The 9653-nt window shown below is 37.4% G+C and overlaps 1 long non-coding RNA gene across 1 annotated transcript in view; it reads left to right on the top strand.

Annotated features, from left to right (window-relative positions):
• The first annotated feature begins 7485 nt into the window (after positions 1–7485).
• The window catches only part of LOC113468563, a 9560-nt gene continuing 7392 nt past the window's right edge, over positions 7486–9653 (top strand). The window contains exon 1 of the long non-coding RNA XR_003392271.1: positions 7486–8137. This is a non-coding gene — a long non-coding RNA (uncharacterized LOC113468563). The remainder of the gene's footprint in view (positions 8138–9653) is intronic.

Below are 9653 nucleotides of genomic sequence, written 5' to 3'. Positions count from 1 at the left end.
ATATATTGTTTAAGTCACCCATCCATTTATTGGCCTTGTTCGGCGTAGCTTAACATAGGTGACGCTAAAATCGGTCTTAAATGATCGACTGAAGTGTTATCTAAAACTTTCTCTCTTTGAGTTCATAGGTCGTCGCGACAAATTTCAAGATTAGAGCTCATTTGTGTGAGAAAATGTGAAAAAAATCCCCCAAAAACCAGTTTTTTTTGGTTTTTTGGCTTTATGGTTTTCTGGACAAAATTTGCACCACCATTTTCGTGATCCTGGTAAAAAGACCTTTAATTTGATATATAGGTCGACCAGGTTTGGATAAGTCCTTCTATGGGGACAGACAGACACTGAAGTGAATACAATAGTCCGTCCCTTATACCTTTTTAGTCGGACGGACTATTGTATTCGCTTCGGTGTCTGTCTGTCTGTCTGTCCCCATAGAAGGACTTATCCAAACATAGTCGACCTATATATCAAATTAAAGGCCTTTTTACGAGGATCACGAAAATGGTGGTGCAAATTTTGTCCTAAAGCCAAAAAACCAAAAAAACTGGTTTTTGCGGGATTTTTTCCACATTTTTTTCACACAAATGAGCTCTGATCTCGAAATTTGTCGCGATGACCTATGAACTCAAAGCGAGAAAGTTTTAGATAACATTTCAGTCGATCATTTAAGACCGGTTTTAGCGTTACCTATGTTAAGCTACGCCGAGGAAGGCCAATAAATGGATGGGTGACTTAAACATTTTATTGGGAATAAAGGGAGAACGGGCTCTAGTCTTGATTTTAAATCATTACGTGAAAGTAAAATCAAAAAATCAAATCAAGAATGATAATAAACTGAATATTAAACAAATTAGGTAGGTACATAGGTACTGATTTTCTCTAATCACGATCGAATAAACTACGGGCTAAAAAATTCCCGGAGGGACGGACCCAGCTTGTTTTTTAAAGTGACAGTCGGCCAGCCTAGTTAGCTTGGTTGGTGGCGCGTCTGCCTTGTAAGCGCTAGGCCGCGGGTTCGATTCCCGCCCGGGGCGGATTTTATCTTGATGGGATAATGTTCGTTCTCGGAACGGTTGGCTCTCCTCCTATCCTGTCTTCCTTCTCTCTTCAATTTCGGGACGATAAGACCCTAGCATTTACAGTTCCCTCTATCAAACCTCTTAAAAAGAAAAAAAAAAGTGACAGTCGAAGCACATCGATTTGACAAAAGTGGTTTATTGAACCGGAGAACTAAAAAAAGAGCTCCTACAAGGTCCTTGAAAGTCCAATGAGGCCTAAATAAATAATTTACCCATATGAGTTTAACATGTGTGCCAGTTTTCATCAAAATCGTACAAAGCGTACAGGAGTTCTGGCGAAATAAACAATTTCGTGGAAAAAGGCCCGTACGGAACCTCGAATAGCACATTGGGGCCCTAAAAGTAATCTGCAAAACTTCCTTGATGTTTTGAAGATGTGTATCAAATTTCGTCAAAATCAGAGAACTGGGTAGGTACCTAGATATTGAAAATAAATAAAAAAAAAAAAATATTCCTTTCTGAGTAGACAGTCTACCGAAAATGGATTGCCAAGACATAAAACTCTCCTTTGATAATGTAGAAGCAAGGATTTCAAATTTCAATGAAATGAAGGCGTCCACCATACAGGGTGCATCAGGTTAGCAGTTTTGTTTACATTTGTTAGAGACTCTCACTAGTGAGTTAGAAAACCTATGTATCTTCTAAAGCAAGTCCACTTTCACAGATATATTTGGAAAGGATCAGGGTTGAATGTTTTCGCCCTTTCTTTGTAATTTTTACTTTCCTTATCCTATAGGTAATAGGAACGAAAGTAATGAAATCGGGTCAAATTTTCGATGGTCAGTTTTTAATGCCAAAACACGTTTTGAGGTCCCTAGAGCCTAAATACAAAGTTTCAGCCATTGGTCCGTGTGTGTCTGTCCTTCTGTCTGTCTGTAAACAAAATATCTCGAGAACGGTAGGAGCTAGAGACTTTAAATTTGGTATGTAGTCCACAAATGTGACAAGGCTGCAACACAAAACGTTTGGTTAAGATAGGTGCTGCCGTTGGCGGTATTTTGACCGCTTTTTGCGGTTTTCGACTGTTTTTTGGCGGTTTTCAGCTATACTGACTAATATAGGTTAGAGATATTGTAAAAGTTACAATAGAACAACACCCAAATAAGCATTCAATAGGATAAGGAAAGTCGTGTGATGTTCACACCAGATTTTTTGGATTTCTATTATGTGTGTACATCCCACCGATAAAGTTCGACGTATGGAAGATAGACGACATTTCTTTGAAGTTTTTAGAGATACTGTCAATTTACCTCATTTTTTGTCTACTCCCACAGGGCTGGAACAAAATTTTAACCATAGAACCGCTCGTCTCTAATAACTGTCAACACAAACCCATGTTGTAGAGTAATAAAAATAAAAACCCTAAACCCTATGTTTCGTTTGTAAGTAGTCTTAATATTCTATTCATTTAGCTAGATATTTCAACACTTTAACTGCCGCTATTTGTATCAACTACGAAGAGTGACTTTCATGAACTTTTTTCCAATAGGGAAAGGCAGTTAAGCTCTCAAAATTTGAAGACAATTAATTGGAAAATTCGCATCGGATTTTTCTGAAAATCATGCCAACATGCCTAGATCTTACATAATCAAATAGTCAAATACGTCAAGGACAATTTTAGCCAAACTTAGTTTCTTACATTGTGAGTTAAATTCTTCATATGTACGAGTATAAGATGTTCTTTCACTGTGGGAAAGAGTGATTACCTTCTGGCTAAAACTGTCCAAAAAATGAGAGGAATGTCCCAAAACAGTTAAAGTGCTTTTGAAAATATCTGAGGAATTTTCTGTCGAAGGAAAGGAAAACACATTATTTGTAAACTATAAATAAAAAACTCTGTAAATTTAATTGTAAATTGTTAATATGAAGGGAAAAAGTAAAATTAACTTGAAATATAATAATTGTTGTTTAATAAAAAACATTAACTTCGATTATTTATTTTCTTGTATGTAGATTTTATAATTGACACAAAAAGGTAAAATTGGCAAACGTGATCTTTTGGAACAGCTTCATTTCTTGGCAAGAGTAGACCAAATATGAAACCTGTGCCCTATTCAACAAAGGGGAGTTCTCAATTTAGATTGTTGTTTAATAAAAAACATTAACTTCGATTATTTATTTTCTTGTATGTAGATTTTATAATTGACACAAAAAGGTAAAATTGGCAAAAGTGCTCTTACTGCTCTTGGTAACAGCTTCATTTCTTGGCAAGAGTAGATCAAATATGAAACCTGTGCCCTATTCAACAAAGGGGAGTTCTCACTTTAGAACCCCACATCCCCACAAACAACTGAAGTAAAAAAACTTCCAAATTCCTTATCCAGCAACGGAGATATGCTTACTGCTCAGCCAATGAGTTCTAAATAGTAAGAACGAAACCCGTCGTGGATTGTGGCTAAAAGTACACCACCTCTTCTTTTCCTTACATTTAAGTCATTTAACGTTCAAAAGACCGATTAAGGAGACACCAAACTATCTCACATCATGATAGCCGGGCGTCCTCCTGAAGACTTCCTCTGCGACTTAGACCACGCGTTCTAGACTCTTAATCTGTGCCTGGCTCTTAAAACTGTCAGAAGATTCGCGAGTCGCCTTTATTTAATTAGTTTCGGCCAGTTTAAATATCTTCAGTCTAAAATAACAAAATCAATACCGTACACGTTTCACCAAACTCCGATTTCTAAAATGAAAATATTTTTGCATGCATCCATTCATCCTTTTGATTTCACCACCCATCACGACAAGAACCATTAAAACTAAAGTAAAGTAATTAATGAAGTGATTAATGCTGCAAATTGATGGAGAGAAAATCGTAGACATTGCCAGGCACTCTTCTATATACACTTTGGTGGAGGATCCTGAATGTTCTGGGATAGAACATCCATGGAAGCGAAAACGGACCTGGATTTCATCAACTGCGGAGAACAGGGAGTCAACCTAACAGCAGAAGTCAGGGCGAAGTCATATTCATGGGTGTTGGGATGGTTAAAAGTGAAGGTTCAGATATCAGTGGTGCGAGCAATTTCGATGAGACTGAGAGCTTCAAGAAAGAAGATGAGAGTGATTGAGTGTGAAGATGGAGCGAGAATGGTGCAGTTAGAGAATTAAATAAATAAAGAGAAAAAAAATGTATTACCTAACTAACAGCAGAAAGGTACATCGACGCTGAGACGAGAATGCTGAGGTGGAGTCTGGAAGTGACAAGGATGGATAGAATAAGGAATGAAGTGATAAGGAACAAAATCAAAGTGACTGAGAAAATACAAGAGAGAAGATTACAGTGGTAAGGGCATGTGATGAGAAGAGATGGAGAATACGTTGCGAAAAGAGTGAGACAGATACAAGTGGAACGACGAAGAACAAGAGGCAGACCGGAGAAAAAGTGGGAACAAGATGTAGCAACACATTGGAGGAAATTCAAGCAAAGATTTGAAATATCCAACACTTTTCGATTCTGATGTCCGGAGATGATGCTTCCGAAAGTTCTTATTTCTAAATCTCCATCAGAGCACACTACAGATACTCGTATGCATAAACTTAGCGATTCAGAAGTTGTCAAACTGTTTCACTTGGCGGGATGGAACATTAAACAGGACCAACAGAAGAAGATCCAACAGAACACCCAAATAAGCACCATTCAATAGGATAAGGAAAGTCGTGTGATGTTCACACCAGATTTTGTTACATTCTTAGCCAATGTACATAGATTATAATTTGTTCCTGTACGAGTGATCTCGTTCATACTTAGATTAGATCCGAAGAAACCAAATAATGACAGAAAGTTGACCCGAATAATATAGTACCTACTACTAGTCTAGCCTGTCTAATATCAGACTTAGGATTTAACTACGGCAGACCTTCCCCCCTAGTGTTCCAAAGGGAGAAAAAAAAGGGGGGATGTTTTGCTGAGCTACAAAGAAAAGAAGTTCAAAGCCAAGGTTTCATCTTTCTATCTAAAAACCGATCAAAAAAAATTCAGGGGGTTTTTACTTTTTTCATCACTCTGTATTTGGTGTGATGATTCTCCAATGAACACTCTGTATTTGATGTGATGATTCTCCAATGAACAGGATCTCAAGTAAATTTCATATTAAAATTAATTTCATATTATACAGGGTGTAAGAAATAAACTATTGCATGTTATTCTAAAATGAACCATTTTCTTCATTATTTATGTTAGGAAAAGGCGACTTCAAGGTTGAAATAACAATTATTTTGAAGATGGAAAAAAAGGTTAAAAAATTAAAAATCCAAGATTGCTGTACTATTACAGTTTGAGACGACCAGCATAAAAGAATACCCCTTTGTGGGAAATCGAATCATGAAGTTCCTGCATAGATTTTTATTTCAAATAATGTTTTATGAGGACAAAAATAAAATAATAACTAGTGCAAAATAAGAATATATATTTATAAAACATAAGTAATGAAGAAAATATTTCCAAAATATAAATCTACGATCAAAATAATTTGATTTCCTAGTGTATATTTTTACGATTAAAAGTTTAAGGTTTAAGTTTCCATGAAATTTTATATAAAAAAAAGAAAACAATGTTTTTACTTAGTTAAAAAATAATAAAACACACTAATACTGTAGTTATAAATGTACTGTATTTAAAATTTTATATTATTTTACACATTAAGGTGCTAAACACGTAAAATTTGTTCATTTCAAAAACATCCATAGTTAACATGGTTACTTATCCGTTATTTCCTTGTGATAATACATTATTATTACAATGGTAATTAATGTCGCATAATTTCATTGTGTCACTTTAGGTAGGTACTTCAAATGTTGAACAAGCTGTCTTCATGGTTACTTATCCGTTATTTCCTTGTGATAATACATTATTATTACAATGGTAATTAATGTCGCATAATTTCATTGTGTCACTTTAGTTAGGTACTTCAAATGTTCAACAAACTGTCTAGTCACATTAATAAAATACACTGATAGTAAAAAAAAGTACCAATACATCATACAATAAAAAAGTACCATACAATCTAACCGTTCTTGAGATATTTTGTATACCACCTTTGCCCACTGAAGAAACATTGACTTTGGTTAAAATCTGGATGAGTGACTATCCGATTTCAACCAAATTGTTACAGTCGCGTCCTTGGACCATACCGGTATATCATACCAAATTTCATCGCTTTACGACTAACCGTTCTTGAGACATTTTGTATACCACCTTTTCCAATTTTCCCATTTAAACCTGTAGTACACACATACGTACATACATACATACGTACGGCTCGGAAAAGTTTTATGAGCTTCTAGATCTGCTTCCTTTTCAGAAGAAAAATACCAACTTCAGAGACAGTATTTCATCAATTTTAAAACGAAAATTAAATTGATTTTATAAATTTTAATTGCACTTTTCCCCCTCTTTCAGCAGGAAACAGCTTCAAGACCGTCAGACATTACAACAATTTTGCTCAAAAAGCAAAATTGTTGACATCATGTCGGAAGTGTATGATGATGTATGATGACGGAGAATGTTTGATACGGATAGGTGTGCGGAGTACCATTACTTAACATAGGAAGCAAAATACATACATTTGTCGGAAATGTCTGAAGTGTTGGAAGTGTAGTGTATGATCAGTCTGCGCACTGCTTAAAGAAAAGGAAGCAAAATACATACATTTGTCGGAAATGTCTGAAGTGTTGGAAGTGTAGTGTATGATCAGTCTGCGCACTGCTTAAAGAAAATATTATCTAAATAATTTTCCATTACTCCTATATCAATTAATTTGCTGTACTTTCCTTTTACTATAAAGAGGGAAGAAGCGCAAAGTACAACACCAACACCAGCATCAGCACCGGCAACAACAGCAACAACAGGGGTAACAACAGCAGCAGCGGCAACAGCAACACCACCACTGTCGCGAATTCTCGCGAGTTTATTATTTTTCGGCCAGTTTCTAGATAGTCTAGAATTTAATAGCTTAGATCTCGGAATTTTTCGGACACATTTCAGAATTTTTTCAGGATTTTTCACATTCAGATTTTCAGATTTTTCTCTCGGACATTTTCAATTTATTCGGTACCCCTTTTTGGAGACTTAGTATTATTTTGGACATATTTTTTCCTAGTGAATTATCATTGTTTTTTACATCCAATATATTATTACTATTGTGCAATACAATTACGGATTTTGGACATATTTTTTCCTAGTGAATTATCATTGTTTTTTACATCCAATATATTATTACTATTGTGCAATACAATTACGGATTTTTTTATTTCATATCGCTATTTTACACCTAACTGTGGGGAAATTCTATTCTCTCTCTTCTCTCAAATACGCTTCCACTGTCATCCACTCCATTTCCCCACAACCACCACCACGGGCCTTGCAACGTACCACGAGGTGCTGGGATAACCAGAACTTCTCTCTCTCAAATACGCTTCCACTGTCATCCACTCCATTTCCCCACAACCACCACCACGGGCCTTGCAACGTACCACGAGGTGCTGGGATAGCCAGAACTCCTAGCCAAGGTACAAGAACTTTACATCCACGGGCCTTGCAACATACCACGAGGTGCTGGGATAACCAGAACTTCTAGCCAAGGTACAAGAACTTTACATCCACGGGCCTTGCAACGTACCACGAGGTGCTGGGATAGCCAGAACTTCTAGCCAAGGTACAAGAACTTTACATCCACGGGCCTTGCAACGTACCACGAGGTGCTGGGATAACCAGAACTTCTAGCCAAGGTACAAGAACTTTACATCCACGGGCCTTGCAACGTACCACGAGGTGCTGGGATAGCCAGAACTTCTAGCCAAGGTACAAGAACTTTACATCCACGGGCCTTGCAACGTACCACGAGGTGCTGGGATAGCCAGAACTTCTAGTCAAGGTACAAGAACTTTACATCCACGGGCCTTGCAACGTACCACGAGGTGCTGGGATAGCCAGAACTTCTAGCCAAGGTACAAGAACTTTACATCCAAGGGCCTTGCAACGTACCACGAGGTGCTGGGATAGCCAGAACTTCTAGCCAAGGTACAAGAACTTTACATCCACGGGCCTTGCAACGTACCACGAGGTGCTGGGATATCCAGAACTTCTAGACAAGGAATGCAATTCTGGCCACGCAATAAATTTAGCAAGGTTTTCCTGAAGCTCTCCGTTTTCTTTTCACTGTTAAATATGCACAACCAAAAAGATGTGTTCTTTCAAAACTAAATACAGCCTGGATAGTCATCTTATCTAGAAACCCATCCCTATCGAGTACTAAAGACTGAAGGGATGGAAAATGTGCAAAGCACAGTTTTGCAGAATCAAAATTGTGCTTCTATCCTGCTGGCCTTAAAATAATCTTGTCTTTCTCAAAATTTGCTTCACTTTGTCAGCATGAGTTTTGCAGAATCAAAATTGTGCTTCTATCCTGCTGGCCTTAAAATAATCTTGTCTTTCTCAAAATTTGCTTCACTTTGTCAGCATGACTTTCTCTTTGCAGAATCAAAATTGTGCTTCTATCCTGCTGGCCTTAAAATAATCTTGTCTTTCTCAAAATTTGCTTCACTTTGTCAGCATGAAAGTCTTAGAAACATTTATTAACTCAAAAGTCAAGTAAAACTTCAAAAAACACTTAAAAATTGAGGAGCAAATTTTAGAACAACTAAAGCAGATCGAGTCACGATTGCCAAATCTTTCTCAAAATTTGCTTCACTTTGTCAGCATGAAAGTGTGCTGCACACCGTACCTTTGTACCGACAGATATCATCAACAGTTTTACCTTGATACCCAAACTGCCGCTGTACACGGCATGGGACATTGGTTTGGCATGGATGCACAAGGCATAGGAAATTGGTTTGGCATTGAACATCAAGCAAAGGAGTGTGAAAAAAAGACAACATGGTGGGAGACATATTTACATATGGTCTCTCCGGCGAAAACAACTTTATAAAACAACGATTGTTGGAAGCCGATGACATAGAGTTGTACAAATGCATCGAGATTGCGCAAAATATCGATATAAGGCGCAAAAGATTGTCATCTCTTCAAGAGGAGGTGAGCTCATTCCATGTAGGATGTCTTATAGGATGAATTTGAATATGTGATGATGAATTTCGACATTATGAAGGAGTGTGGAAGTAAGGTGATTCCAGAGATGGAGTTTGAAGGAGATGTAGCAACACATTGGAGGAAATTCAAGCAAAGATTTGAAATATCCAACACTTTTCGATTCTGATGTCCGGAGATGATGCTTCCGAAAGTTCTTATTTCTAAATCTCCATCAGAGCACACTACAGATCCTCGTATGCATAACCTTAGCGATTCAGAAGTTGTCAAACTGTTTCACTTGGCGGGATGGAACATTAAACAGGACCAACAGAAGAAGATCCCATTTCTAACATACAAAGTAAAAATCGATTCCCGAAGTCATAACAGAAAAGTTCCGGGACCAAGAAAGAAGAGCGGGGAAATTTTTTAGCGGGTTGAGCGGCCAGGAACGGTACCACAGAAGGGCGAAACACCATACCCTGAGCCGTGACTCCAGCATACCCTCCACACCATGCTGGAGAAGTCATAAAGATTTTTCCTCCTCATAAAAAAAA

The sequence above is a fragment of the Diaphorina citri genome, unplaced genomic scaffold (genome assembly GCF_000475195.1).
Source record: "Diaphorina citri unplaced genomic scaffold, Diaci psyllid genome assembly version 1.1 scaffold773, whole genome shotgun sequence".
Taxonomy (NCBI): domain Eukaryota; kingdom Metazoa; phylum Arthropoda; class Insecta; order Hemiptera; family Psyllidae; genus Diaphorina; species Diaphorina citri.
This window is presented reverse-complemented; position numbering and strand designations above follow the sequence as displayed.